The 15,399-nt window shown below is 45.9% G+C and overlaps 1 protein-coding gene across 5 annotated transcripts in view; it reads left to right on the top strand.

Annotated features, from left to right (window-relative positions):
• Positions 1-15,399, top strand: part of NEXMIF (neurite extension and migration factor) — a 247,202-nt gene that overhangs the window by 147,549 nt on the left and 84,254 nt on the right. Inside the window, exons 3-4 of one of the 5 annotated variants that reach the window (XM_077308715.1) lie at positions 12,927-13,098; positions 14,254-14,355. The exons of the other annotated variants lie outside the window; for them this stretch is intronic. The gene's annotated coding sequence lies outside the window, so the exon portion shown is untranslated. The remainder of the gene's footprint in view (positions 1-12,926; positions 13,099-14,253; positions 14,356-15,399) is intronic. 5 annotated transcript variants of the gene reach the window in all.

Here is a 15,399-nt window from a genome sequence, read left to right as displayed (position 1 = left end):
CTCTCCTCCCAAAATGGCCAATGATGGGCCTGGAGGGGGTGGGAAAGGGAGGGGCTCCTGATGGCTGAGTACACAGTTATGCTTCCCAATCATATTCTGCAGGATTTGCACCATTTGGGGGGTTTCTTGATACCTGAACAATGTTTCTGGGTTCACTCAGTGTTAAAAAGTTGAGAAAGGCTGCATTAGACTATCAGGCCCTTTCTGCTGTGGCCAAAGATACCAGCTGCTGATTTGGCAAGATTTTCTTCAAGAATCTCCATCGCCAGGATTCTTGTCTTTGCCCCTTCGTCAGATCTTCCTTTTAAGCAGCTTCTCTTTCAGTATTGTGGTTTTAATGTAAAGATGTCTGGTTATCTCTGAATAGAATGTAAAGGGATGTCTAAAAGAGGAGACATAGAAAGTGGCAAATGAGGTGGAAATTGCAGGCAAACAGACAATGGGAGAAAGTTTAAGTAGCAATTTGTTCTTCTGTGCACAAGGAGATGCACTTCAAGTTTCACAGAAACCTTTGAAGGAATTTGCTTTAAAGAGGTGTTCTAAATATATCTTAATCATATCTTTTCTGCTTTTATGTTGCAGAAGTAAAATGAAAAGCACAACAAACAGCAAAATGCAACCCTGTTGACTGACAAGCCTAACCTGCCAGTGTTATAATGACCTCTGTGCTTCCTGATTATATTAGGCCCCAAGGAAATGCAGGATCAGTGTGGATTGGCCCCAGAGTAACCCCTTCCCTGTAACCAGCTGTTATGTTATTTCAGGAAGTCTTCCCTGTTGACTTGCCAGGAGGGGTCTTCAAGACCCAAATTCCACCTCTTTGGCTGTAGTCCCTGTTTTGGAGTTATACATTAGTACAATATTACAGTATGAATTTATTATCTGCATTTAGTGTCCATCAAAACAAGCAAAGGGGCTTGGGGTGAATTAAAGATGAAAAGATTTACTGTGGTGTAAGCCCCCATTTGGCAGGATACATAAAATGAAGACTTGCGTGAGTAAGTGTGGCATAAATACCTGACTGCAGCAAGAAGAAGAAAAGAGATCACGATTCTTATAAAGAGTCACCAAATGGTTCTCGCTGTATTTAAGCACTCCAGTGGCCATTGGGTTGAATTCCTTTTTTTCCCTTGTGTTCTGCACAGTAGCCCGATGCTCTCCCTTGCTTTGCTCTGCCATAGTCCGTTTGCAAAAAATGTTGTGCAGCTCACGTGGGATTAATTAATACCAATACAGTAAAAATAAATGTTGTGCCCTCCTGCTTTGTGTTGAGCAGCTTTCGCTGAAGAAGGCAGATGGACTGTGCAGAATGCGTCTTTATGTGTAGCTGCACACATGATGTCCAAATGAAATGGGCTGTAGTCGTGGCAGGGCAGTATTTAGGTTTTTGTAAAACTATTTCTGCAACTATGTCCTGCTTTATCTTGCAACGCTTAAGAGGCCCCCCCCCCCCCCCCGAGGTAGAATTAATGATTTGGTGAGGATATGGTGATCAGGCAATGATGCGGATTCTGTATAATGGTGGTCATGAATCCTGGCTCATGTGCCTCATACAGAGTCCCCATACTGTGCACTGCACACCGGGCCATGTTCAGTTTTTCTCCACATTAATCTTCAAAAGATGCCATAACCTCTCAGAGACATTTAGGATAAATGGCTCCCAATTTGGAATTGTGTCTTACAGCGAAACCCAGATGTTCAACATAATAAAGGAAGTGCCTGCTTCTTGGAGGCATTTATAAACCTCAGGATTTCCTGGGCTTCAATTATATTTTGTATGTAGAGTTGAGTATTTGCAACTGTACTTCTGCATTCCTTTTTTAAAAGCGAAGAGCCAATTTGCTGCATTGAAATAAGGCTCCCCCCCCATCTGCACCCCCACCTGCCCAGATTCTCAAAAATGGGGTTTGTGTTTGTGTTTCCTAGCTAATGTACAGAAGCTTTAAAAAAAAATCTTTAAATGCAAGCATTGATTTAAGGCAAAGAGTGCTGTTTTCAGCCTTTGTATATTTGTTTCATAGTGAAATCGCACAGCTCCGTTGTCTGCTGAAATAATTCTTTCTTACTCTGCAATGCACAAGGACAGAAACAGATGTTGCAGTAAAAACAATTTATGAAAATCTATAATTTTGATTTCTCAATTAGTTCATGAGCATTAATAGCACAAATTATTATTGTAGTGATTTAAAATAAAGTAGGTTTTTAATCTTTTCTCTCCCCCCCGGTTCTTATGGTAAGTTAGTATGTTTGGTGCCTCTAAGAATTTCTCAGAGAGGGGAAATAGCTGTTGTGAGACCTGATTGTCAAGGATTTGCCTAATCTTTTTTCTTCTTCTACAGTTGAAGTTAGATTTGGTTGAGCCTTAGGATATGTTTTAACTGCTGCTGTTCACTTGCTTTGATATGTTGCATTTTTTTAAATGATCTTCTTTACAATTTAACTGCTATCTAAGTAAAAGGGTGAGATACAAAACAGTCTGATATATCTTCCACTCTTGTGTTCATTGAGATGGTAAGGCCTTGTCAAGGGCGTGTTTTGCTTTACGGAAAAGTTGCAAAAAGACTGCCAAAATTATGTCTTATTTCTCATTTCTGCATATGTGACTGGTTTCGCCATGACCGTTTACGCACTGGAGGTTTCATGCAGGGCTGCAGACGGGAGTTTTAGTCGTGGCCGGTTGCCCCACCTCTTCCTGCACCCACATGGGGGAGCATTTGGCCCGGTGCACCTCATCCACCCCCGATCTGTGCTCCTGCACGGGAGGGGGGCAGTCAAGTTCCCAGTACATAAACGGCCCATACGAAATCCATCGTGTCATTTTTGGTTATGCATTCGCAAACACCTTCAGCTTGTTTTTACCAAGGCTTCTGAAACTTGCTCTTCACTGACTGTATTTCACACTGAGTTGTTGATCGTAGCCAGTTGTTGCTTGTTGTGGTTAATAAAGACTGGATGGGAGAAGCGTGGCTCCAGCCTAATAATAAGTATGGCAAATGGTGTAATTTGATATGTTGACTGAGTTGTGAATGATATCTGTCCCTCTTAATAAAACAGTAAGGGGTGTTGGGGTGGGCTCAGTCTGGGATGGGGGGGGGCAACAATTGGTCCCATCCAGTCAGCCCAGCCAGGGGCAATCTGGAAACATGGCTGCCAGTCTGCCCCAGATCACCACAGGGAGAGGAAGTCAGCAGGGCTGCCAAGGGGGGTGAGAACAGAGGCTTGGACAGGCTGCGCCAGCCCTTTTCGCCCCAAGGCTGTCCTAACTGTCATGTCCAACTGCAAATTGCCTCTGAACCCTGACAGAGCTGGCAGGAGGTCTCCCCCCCTTCAGGCATGCTGCAAAGGAGCCTCTGACAGGCCCTGGCTGAGGGGAGGGAGGCCTTTTCCTTCAGAGAGCAACGCAGGGGAGCCTGAGGGCCTTCCTTTGGGGGGGGGACTTTCCCCTTCTGCCAAACAGCTGGCTGACAGGGAGGCCACAGAAAAGCCCCTTCTCACTTAAAATACTGCTTTGGCCGGGGGTTAGACACAGCCGAGCCATGTGTCTTTCTTCTTTGCAACTCTCTGCAGATTTGAGGCCACTGCACAGTGTTATTCTGCAGACAAAACTGGATGCTTTTGCAGAGTTTCTTTTGTCTCCTGTTTCATCTGCACAACAACCCTGTGCAGTAGGCCTCAAGTCTTTCAATTCAACAACAACCTGTGTGGGAGGCCTTAAATGTTTCTTCTCTACCCCAACCCTGTCCAAAGTAACCCTTTCTGCTTGGGGAGCTGATCTTTGAAGGTAAACTGTAATTCCAGGAGCTCTCCAGGCCTCTGGGAGGTTGGCTACCCCTGGGTTGGAAATATTCCTGGAGGTTTGGAGGTGGGACTTCAAAATCGTACAATGCCTCAGAGTCCAGCCTTCAAATGAGCCATTTTTGCCTGCAGTTTGGAGGGAGTGGTGCAGGTGTGTCCCTCCTGGGCTATGGGCTATGGCCAGCCCTTACCAGCAACTGTTTGTATTCTGGGGCGCAGACAGGCAGACCAGCATCAGTCCTGTGAGTCTGGAAAGTGCAGGAAGATCTAAATAAATGTTTACAGCCTGAAACTAAATAGAGAACAAGTAAATGTCTGGAGACACATCGTCACTGAAATAGTAACTGGCAAATAACCTTGGCCTGGCAAATAAAAAAACAGTATTAAAAACCTTACTAAGGTCAAGACTGCTGTGCACAGACAGTCTTCCTCTTAGGGTTGCCAGCTTCCCTGTGAGGCTCGCTACCCCACCTCTCTCATGGGGAGTCTGCTATGGGGAGAGAAGGGGAAGACGATTGGAAAATGCTTTGAGACACCTGAGGCCTGCTGGGTCACTGCAGCCCATTCCCAGTTCTCTCAGATCTCTCACAACCCCACATACCTCACAGGTTGACTATTGTGGAGAGACAAATGGAAAAGGTGTTTGTAAACCGCTTTGAGACTCCTTTGGGTAGTAAACAACAGGGTACAAAAATCCGTTCTTCTAAGGAGCAACCATGAAAGAAGCACGTGGGCACATAACATTTTATCAACAGTGAAAAAATGGAGAAGAAGGAACAGGGTGGACACCTGTGTACTGTGACTACCCCATGTGTATTAGGGCAGAGAGGCATTTTGGCGTCTGTGGCCTAAGGGAAATGACGCAGAACTGGGAGGAATTGGTTGCCATGTAAACTTCCCCTAAGAAGAGTCTCCAGTCTGATTTTCTCTTCACATATCTGAAGACATGGCTCTGGAAAGCTCATCTGTAACCACAATTCCCAAAGGTCAGTCTTCTTCCACACTCAATGAACATTCCACGCCACAGGTTCTTGACACCCATATCTCCACAGCCATATCTTCACATCCATGTCCTCATTTTCCACCACGCCAACACAACCTCCCACACAACACACACATTCAACCCCATGCCCTTACAGACTGGACAACTCCTCCCCTTCCTCTTCTCACTGCCAACCTCTAGCACCCGTTGTATTCTTGGATACAATGGGGTTTGCCACTAGTCTTTAACCGCTCCTACGGAGCGGATTAAATGAAGGAGTAAGGGCTAAAGGGGAGGAGATAGAGCGGGCTCTGTCCTGGATAAAAACTTGGAGGGCCCAATCAGGAGCCGCGAAGCGGCTCCTGATTGGGTCCTCCAAGTGTCACTCGAGGGCCAAGCAGCCAATGGGGAGCTGCGCAAAGCATGGCTCCCCATTGGCTGGTTGGCCCAGCCTCGCCTGGGCCGGCTGGGGAGTCACCGCTCAGAGGAAGAAGCTTTCCCCAGCGGTAAGTCCTCCAACCGGCTTCCCCTCGCCCAGGGACCCTTCTGCCGGGCCCTGGGGCAGGCTCGCCTGCCCTTGGGCCCGGCAGAAGGCCACAAAGCTCACTCCCGCCGTCCCAAGCCTTCTGCCGCGCCCTGGGGAAGCTGAGCCAGCTCCTGGGCCCGGCAGAAGTCCCCAAAGTCCCCTTTCAGGCCCCCTACCTTCCTCTGTTCCTCCCTTCCTCCCAGCATTCCCTTTGCCCTTTCCTTCCTCCCAGCATTCCCTTTGCCCTTTCCTTCCCTTCCTCCCAGCATTCCCTTTGTTTTCCCCTTTCTCCCTCTCTCCCATCTGCCTCTTTCTGGGTACCTGTTTCTCTCCCTCTTCTTCTATCTTCCTCCCTTTCTTTCTGTCTTTCTCTCTGTCTCTCTCTCTCCTTTTCCTCCTTCCTTCGCCCCATCCCTCCACCCACCCACCATGCTAGGGCCCGCTGTATTTTGGCCACAGCAGGCTTAATATCTAGTACATTATAATGCTGCAACAGAAAAATCAGTTAAAGCTAGATAAGAAAATATTGTGTACATTCCAGTTCCTCCATCCCATGCCCTCCCCCCCCCCCATGGGAAATTCCTTTCCTCCCCTGCGGTATGTTCACAGAAAATAAAATAAAAAATCATAGAATCACAGAATCACAGAATCATAGAGTTGGAAGGGGCCATACAGGCCATCTAGTCCAACCCCCTGTTCAACGCAGGATCAGCCCAATACGTGAGTTGAAACTCCCAGTCTTGGCCTTTGGCATCCTTGCATACCTGCCAGGTTGGGATGGGGATTAACTGTCATATACACTGAATAATCCACTTCTAATCCACTTTTCGAACTGGTTTGGCAAATTAATCCATTGTTGTATGATTCCAGCTCTGTAACTCTGTTTTCTTATATTCCGGAGAACTGGAATGAAGAAGCATTTTACTGTCATTATTAATTAACACATCCAGTAAAGAGAAAGTGACATTTATCAGCTGACTTTGAGCTACATTGCAGTAGAAATTGCTATGCTTTTTATGTATCGTTCTCATTAAGGCATTGGCAGGGAAATACTTCCAGCACATGAGTCCCAAAGCCATTTTGTCTTGCTCAATTAACTATATTGAAGCATATTATTTGCATGTAATACTGCAGCTACTGAATTCCACAGATTATTCATCCCAATTTCAGATCGACCACAGCTTGGGACTCTTAACTCCTTGATCCTGAATGTGGAACTCTTACTGCGATGGGATTACAGCTCTGGTTTCATGAATGGACTAGACTGGACTTGACCAAGTGGAGACCCCCCAAGACGTGTGGGCAGTAGGCATCCCATTCTCCTACTTCTGCTTTCCTCACACCCTCCTACCCTGTCCCTCCTCCTCAGCCCTTTTCTCCCCGTCTCACATGGACCCACTTTAGGGACCATTTGGTCCACTGCCAATGCAAGGAAGGGCTGCTCCATTCTTTCCCAAGAGGCAGAACAGAAGCCCCTCCTTGCTCTTCCCAGTGTTCTTAACGGCACCAAGGGGTCAAGCGGATTTATTTATTTAGTTAGTTAGTTAGTTATAGCCCCCACTCCCATGCAAGACGGCTTGTGGCGGGTAACAGACATAAACCGCACAATAAAATATTCTTCACCATATAAAAACAATAAAACTGCAAAACCCAATTACATGAACCCCCTCCAAACAACAGACTTGTCCCTCCACCCCTTCCTGCTCTACAGGCCGCACTCTGCCTCAGAGGTTAATGAGGAGCAGCCAGATGTACCTGCTAGCTCAGGTGGGCTGGGGCTAGATCTTCCTTGTCCTGGCCTCAACCAAAGACCAGCCAGAAGAGCTCTGTCTTTCAATCCCTGTGGAACTGTGACAGCTCTGTCAGGGCCCTGAGCTCTCCTGGGAGATCATTCCACCATGAGCTTGATGGGAGAAATAATTCCCCCCCCCACCAGCCAAGGGAGGGAAATTATCTGTGCTTTCCCCCTATGTTTCAGGATTTTCCTGCAAACTAGGGCAGAGTCTGCACTTACTTTCTTTATTCCATTGTCAATCCTGTTGAATTCAGATCGCTTTGAACTCGGGTCTTCCTCTCCCCCCCCCCCCGTTGAAACAGGAAAGTCTTCTGCACATGGTTAGGGAGGCTCAGAAGGTGGTGGGGGGGGGAGCCAAGCCTCTTTCTTTCTTTTCTTGAAGGGGGGGGGAGAGGAGCCAAGCAGGGAGCCTCTTTCTTTTCTTGGAGGGGTGGAGGAGAGGATCGAAAAAGACAGAGGAGGGAGGAAAAATCCAGGACCAACAGAAGTTGAGAGAAATTAGGGGCTTCTCCTTTAAGGCAAGCGTGTCACATGACCAGGTGTAGCCTATCAGAGGTTCTCTACCACGGAGCTTTCTTTCCCAAATGGATATTGAGGATTTTCAGCACTCTGAGTTATTGCACAATAAAGGTAGGGTCACACCGGATCAATCCTTCTTGCTGCAAAAGGAAATTTTAAATCACCCAAAACCCAAAAGGAAATCGCATTCTGTGTAGAGGGCAGGGACTGAATCGATCTGGGGTTGGAATAAAAGCTCCATGCAGTTTACACCTAGGATCCCCCACGTGTGGAGTAAAATGTACCTTCTTTCAGTATGGCCCAGTCTGCATATTTATGTATCAACCATATTTAGAATTACATAAATGGAAAGAACAGAGTATAGAGAGCAAAGTTGCAGTCTAGTGGCACTTTTAAGAACAATCAAGTTCTATTCAAAGCATGAGCTTTCATTGATGAAGAAGAATTGGGTTTTATACCCTGCTTTTTCACTACCTGATGGAGTCTTAAAGCAGCTTACAATCTCCTTCCCTTCCTTTCCCCACCACAGAACTCAGTGAGGTAGGTGGAGCTGATAGAGCTCTGGCAGAACTGCTCTATGAGAACAGCTCTAAGAGGACTGCAACAAGCCCAAGCTCACTCAGCTGGCTGCATGTGGAGGACTGGAGAATCAAACCCAGATTTCCAGATTAGAAGCCGTTCCTCTCAACTACTACATCAAGATTGCACACTAAAACTTAAACCCAAAATAAAACTTTGTGGGTCTTAAAGTAAGGTGACCAGATTTTAACATTGGTAAAGTGGGACACCATTGATGGGGGGGGTCTTGATTAAAATTTTGGTCTATATGGAGCAACAAAAAGTTTCATACAACGCATAGAACGCAAAAATAATATATTTTTAATTTCAACATACGTATAATTTGCGAGGTACCCCCAGATGTCCCTCCAAAAGTGGGACAATCTGGTCACCTTATCTTAAATGTGCCACTTTGTTCCCCCACTGTGAGTGCTCAAAAAAAGAGAATAGGAAACAATGCCAATGAAAAATAGAGCACCATGATTATGAGGTATAAATGTCCCCTTGGACTCAGAGCCTGATTTATATAAGAGAAGAGATGCGTGGGAGCTCACACCGTCATGGGATGCTGAGGGAGAGGGGTGTCCCATAGAGTTTGTGATAGCCCGAAAAACAGTCCAAATGCCCATTCTGAAGGACAGGGTGTCCCCATTTTAGGAGCGTTAGAAGCCAGGAAGAAAATATCCCCAGTTGGCCTGCGTGGGCACAGTCCCCAATGTGTATCTGTAGAGAAGAAGTCAATGAACAACAGTTACAGGTTAAGCACCTCTGTTTTATTTCAGGCTCTGCAACAAACTAATGTTGTAGATGTTAAGATAATGTCAATTTAATTTGGGAAAGGAGGTATGCAAACTCCTCCCTGGTTTTCTGTAATGAGCTGGAGCTAATTAAACCAGCTCCAACTCCACAAAAAGATCAGAATCTGAGGGCTTTATGACTCATTTGATTAAAAGTTTGCTGTACGCTAATAGAAGAATGTAGAATGTTCTTTGCATACACAATATTTTTATCCCTGCAGTCTTAACTTCTGTACTTTCAGTGTGCTCTTGATTGTATCTTCTCCGTGGTTTTTCTTCCATGCTGAATTTTACACATATTCTAAAACGGCAAATTGTTCCAGATAGGTACGTAACGATGCCAGAATTTAGATGCAAAATCAGTACATGTTGTCTGGATTATCAGGGGCAAGAATGAAGATGGCTTGTCTTTTAGTACTGTAATAAAAATTAATTTGAAAGGTGCCGGAAAGAAGTCAGATTTTAATTTTTTAAAATCTACTTTTCAGATTCAGTCCATCTGTCAGAATTCAACTATTTGAGAAGTCCATTTTTCAGTGTCTTGTAGTGTAATAGCCAATATCAGTAAGCTCTGAAGGCTAAATATGATCTTCAAAGGCCAGAATCTCAAACTGAAATTCAAAATTTTTAATGTATCCAAGTTTAGATTTGAAAAAATACACAAGTATAAGGCCAATTCACAGACTCCAATCCAATATAAGAAGCTTTGAGCCTCCTTCGGGTAGAGAAAAGAGGCATAGAAGAACCAACTCTTCTTCTTCTTCAGGAATATCAGGGCTCCCTCAGCCTCACCTTCCTCACAGGGTGTATGTTGTGAGGAGAGGAAAGGGAAGGCGACTGTAAGCTGTTTTGAGACTCCTTCGGATAGAGAAAAGTGGCATATAATAACCCACTCGTCTTCTTCTTCTTCTTCTAACATTTATAATATGGCACCCAAGGTCATTTTGTTTGACCTGCAGGGCCAGTTCTCCTTCTGTGACACGTTGGTGACATCGATTTCAGCTTGTTTCTCATGTTTCTGTCCAAGTCTATTTGTCTTTACCTCCCTCACCCTCTTTTGGTTGCTGACACTTTGTTTGCATTTTAAGGATGTGAGACTAACAAGATGTAATAAATTGCTTTATTACATTTGTGAAGGCCAACACTTCAGAACTCCCTCCCCAGGGAGATCCGTCTTTCCCTCTATCATCATCTTCTGCCCGTGGATGAAGACTTCCTTCCCCCTTTTTTTGTTTGGTGTGCCCCCCTCACTCTTATCAGCTGTCCTCTCTGGTTGTTTTGTTTTGCGTGTTTGTATGTTTCTATTGAATTATAATTTTATTTTTAGAACTCTTCTAATGTTGAAATATTTCAGTGCTTAGACGTTTACTGGGTGACTGGGTGGAAAGATGGCACAGAATTGATTTAAATAAAGATATTAATTATAGCTAGGTTTATTCTATTTTACAGTTGAACGGGATTTTTTTTCAAAAATCGTCTGTGAACTGTGTTACCCGACCCACAACCTTCTGCTAGTAAGCTCTCAACAGACACGATCCCTTAATATTTCCTTTCTTTTCTAACTGCATATAAGTGGTGAGAATGTACAATAAAAATCACAGCAAAGGAATAATTAAAAAAACAGCTGTGTTGAGCTGAATAACAGAAAATGCAGACTTTAATTAATCTGTGTTTTCTGCTGGGATTCGGCACCATCTGATTTACTTTTCATGGCTGAAAAGTGTAATTGTATCTTTTCCCCCCTCGTAGCTACAAGTTTATCCTCCCAAGAAATTGATTCGGTTCTTCAGTTTCCTAAAGAAAACTCAATACGGAACTAATGGTACATGGTAGAGGGCACAGATAATGGAGTGAGTCTAAATGCCAGCATGGTTGGAAAGTGGGAAGATATTCAGCCATTCGAGGTTAGTCAATACAGTTCGGGTGAGACCTCATCGCAGACTGACATGATGGCATTGAAGCAGAATTTGGGGAGTTGTAAATCTTTCTATCTTGTCTTAAGTCCAAGAACCTTAATTTTGTTGGGGAGTTGGTTCCACCAGGATGGGGCCACGGATGAGAAGGCCTTGGCCCCTGTTAGGTAAAGGTAAAGGTAAAGGTCTCCCCTGTGCAAGCACCGAGTCATGTTTGACCCTTGGGGTGACGCCCTCTAGCGTTTTCATGGCAGACTCAATATGGGGTGGTTTGCCAGTGCCTTCCCCAGTCATTACCGTTTACCCCCCAGCAAGTTGGGTACTCTGCGCCACAAGAAGCTCTATTGGCCCTTGTTGAGGCAAATTTTCTTGGGGTCAGAGATCACCAGTCTCTTTGAATGGATGGAGAAGGTTACTTTTTGAGGAATATAAACTAGAAGATGGTCCTTGAGATATTCAGGACCCTGACTGTGTCTGGCCATGAGGATCAGGATATTAGATACAGGATCTCTGCAAAGGTTATCTAAATTAAGCAAACTTGGTTTAATGCAGAATATCTTCTCAAAACCTAGGTGTAAACTGCATGGAGCTTTCATTCCCACCCCAGGTCGATTCAGTCCCTGCCCTCTACACAGAATGTGATTTCCGTTTTGATTTGGGGCGATTTAAATTTTCCTTCTGCAGCAAGAAGGATTGATCCGGAGTGACCCTACCTTTATTGTGCGATATCTTGGAGTGCTTTTAATGCTCAATATATTTTTAAATCGCATTGTTTTGAATCTGGGCTCTCCTCCATGGTAGGGAACCCATGATTGGCCACAGGTGGTTATGTGATAAACCTGCCTTAAAGGAGAAGCCCCTAATTTCTCTCAACTTCTGTTGGTCTTGGATTTTTTTTTCTGTCTTCTTCGATCCTCTTACACACACCCCTTCAAGAAAAGAAAGGATTTTTCCTCCCTCCTCTGACTTCTTGAATCCTCTCCTCCCTTCAAGAAAACAAAGAAAGAGTCTCCATTTGCCTCCCCCCCTCTTCTGAGCCTCCCTAACCACGTGCAGAACACTTTCCTGTTTCAATGGGGAGGGGGGGAGAGGAAGACTTGAGTTCAAATCGATCTGAATTCAACAGGATTGACAATGGAAGAAACAAAGTAAGAGCAGACTCTGCCCTAGTTTAGGGGTTGTTTCATTGCGTTAATACATGCACACTAATTTTACCAACCCACAAGGATAGATGGGCAGAGACCTTACAGTATCTAAAACACTTCAATAAGATATATAAACAGATAAGACACACAGATGGAAAGGAGACCCACACAGAGGAGAAGACATTGTATCTGAGGAAGCGTGCAGGCACACAAAAGCTCCCACCTTGAATAAGACATTGTTGGTCTTAAAAGTGCCCCTGGACTCTACATTTGTTCTGCTGCAAAATGGCAACCCGCTTGAATTTAGCCACTGAGAGTTAGTAAGAGAACACAAGACAAAACAGAAAAGTTATCCGTTTCAGTGGGCGCATCTGTTTCCACATCTTTAAACCGCTCCTGCGGAGCAGATTAAATAAAAGAGTAAGGGCTGTTGGGGAGGAGTTAGGGCGGGCTCTGTCCGGGATAAAAACTCCGAGGGCCCAACTAGGAGCCGCAAAGCGGCTCCTGATTGGGCCCTCCGAGTGTCCATCTAGGGCCAAGCCGCACGGCTCCCCATTTGCGGCTTGGCCCGGCCTCGCCTGACCGGCCGGGGACTCACCTCGCAGATTGCCCTGGCAGCCCGCGAGTTCAGTCCTCCGGCCCTGCCATTCCATCTACAGAAAGGAGCAGAAAGGCCCTGCTCCTTTCCCTCCCCGGGGACTCTGGCCATTGGGATGGAGACTACATCGCCGCCCGCCTTCTCCCGCCGCCCTGACGATGCGGGAGCCGCGAGTCGCGAGCTAGCTACTGATCCGTCCCCCGCCGCCATGCAGTCAACCCCCCTCAGCGCGCCCACAAACCTCGCGCCTCGACGCCGCCACCTGCCGCCACCAGCAATGCTCCCTTCGCCTTCGCAGCCGCCCGGCCCAGCCGCATCCGAGACAGCTCTAACGCCGCCCCACGCTGACACTGCTGGATTGCGCCGCGCACCAGCCTGCTGCCACCAGCCACCCTGCACACCCGAAGACCGAACATCGCTGCGCCACGTGGGGCCTGCTGACACCAGAGCCGCCCGCCCCACAAAGACAGGTAGGCCGGCCAGCGCCGCCCCCACTGCGCTACACAACCGCGAACAGCAACTCCCCAGCCCCGCGACGTCTCCGCCCCAACAAACACCCGAGCCTCCCCAACCCCCAAAGTCATGAAAAACGGCCACACCTCCCCGCTCCATCAGAGCCCCGCACCTCCCCGCACCCACAAAGACTCCCCACTGCAAGGCTTCTTTCCCTCCGCTGCCCTGTGCCACCTTCCCCCAGAAGCCCTGCTGCCTGCCCTCCTATTCACTCCTGCACACTGGCCCTCACCTCTGGCGCCCATTTTGTTCTACATTAAAATGGGCTTTCTTTCTAGTCAGTAATAAAGAGCTGCCCATTACAGCTTCACCCTCTGTAACATAGGTCTGGACTGAAGGCGTCCATTTATTTCAGGGACATTCCTGTGGCCCTTTCAAATATCCAGGTTCACATTTATTATTTTGTGTTCATTATTGTGGGGTATATAAGGTTTGAAGTACTCAGGAGATGTGTCTCCTGTAGGAATGTCTTGCAACCAATTATTAGTTTTTATCGTGTTTATTTTCCTCCCTGGAACTAATTATGGGCTTCCCAGGAAGGCAAATAATGCTGATACTGTGGTTGCTCCAAAAGCAGCACGTTTTTTAAAATGTAATGCTTCTTAGTTTTTGTTTTTAAAAATTAAGACGTTGGCATGAGTTCTAACATATTAAACTTAGTGTTTTGTCTGAATGGCCATGTAATGGCACATTGATATTCCAAGGGCAATCTCAGGATGTCTGCTGATCTGAGGAAGATTTTAAAAAATCATCTTGATGGTCTTGAAACTTGCTTTAATTAAAGTTTCCCCTTTCATCTCACCAAAGACCTGCACTAGGGGCTTCATTCTCTCACAGATAAATAAGGAAATGTTGCACACACTTCTCCCCTTGCCCCAGCACAGAGAAGGCTGTCCCGAACAAGTGTCCCAGTATTTCTGTCACCTGCAATATTATTGCAAAATCCCCGAAAAGAAGTGATCAGTTTACTTTGGAGAGTAAGATGGGAATGAGGGGCATCGTGCAGAATTTCAGTTGCCCAGTTATGACTGCAGCCTGGGATTTTAGTGCTTTAGGCATTTTTGAAACCTGTTCCATTGTCTGATGAAACCCATAAAATGGTTGTTTTGCAGGACGGTCAGTGGAGGGAAAAGGATCTAAGAAGATCACAGTCTGAGGAAGAGTGCTTGCACTCGAAAGCTCACGCCTTGAATAAATCTTCGTTGGTCTTAAAGGTGCTACTGGACTCTGATTTTATTTTGACACAATGGGCAGCGTGTTTGTTTGTTTGTTCATGTTCTCAATCAGTCAATCAAGGATTTATTACGGTCATGGGACCTGTAGAATGAAATGTAATTAGCAGAGTGGTGGAGAGACAGAGAGAGAATCTCTCTACATATATGCATGCATTCACAAACACACAATCTTCCAATAGACATTTTAAAAAGCAGCTATATGATATTAAATCTGCATGGTACTTAAGAATATTTAGAAACAGAATCTGATAACTCTTTCTGAGGTTTTGGCTTCCTAGGATTTTTGGTGGGTTGGTGTAATAAAAATATATGGCTAAGACCATTATACAAGGAGTATGCAATGTGATCTGTCCCGTTCCCATATGAAGTGGGGATGACGGGTCTATTTCTTTAAACCCAAAGAAGAAGAGTTGGGACATTTCCGCACATCAGAAAAAATAGCGTTACGTAGCGCTAAACAGTATTGTGTCTCCCATCCCCTCCTCACCATTTTGTTGTCTTGGCCTTTCTGCTGCCATTTCACGCTTCTCCCCCTCCTCAAGTGCTGCTAGAAATGGTGGAAGAGAGCAACGTGCTTTACACGCTACTCTCTTCCACCTGTCAATCAAGCCAGGCAGCCAATCCCCTTTCTCCATGTTTTAAAAGTCTTACAATGCCTGCTAATTTTTTTTAATTCATAGTTCTCCATTTTAATGCCTATACATCTAATCACAGATGCATAGTGAATGGCAACCCCAGCAAGGGGTCTTCAAGGCAAGTGAGAAGCAGAAGTCACTGGCCATTCCCTTCTTCTGCAGAGCCCTCTTTGGTGGTCTCCCTTCCAAGCACTGACCCGGCTTAGCTCATGGCAAGCCCAGTGAGGGGCTCTCAAGGCAAGGGAGGAGCAGAGGTGGCTGGCCATGGCCTTCCTCTGCAGAGACTTCCTTGGTGGTCTCCCTTCTTAGCTTAAGGCATCCTCAGCATGGGGCCTTCAAGGCAAGTGAGAAGCAGAGGGGGTTGGCTAGCCCCTTTCTCTGCAGAGCC

The sequence above is a fragment of the Paroedura picta genome, chromosome 13, assembly GCF_049243985.1.
Source record: "Paroedura picta isolate Pp20150507F chromosome 13, Ppicta_v3.0, whole genome shotgun sequence".
Lineage (NCBI taxonomy): Eukaryota > Metazoa > Chordata > Lepidosauria > Squamata > Gekkonidae > Paroedura > Paroedura picta.
Note: the sequence above shows the minus strand (reverse complement) of the source record. Positions and strands in the feature narration are given on the sequence as shown.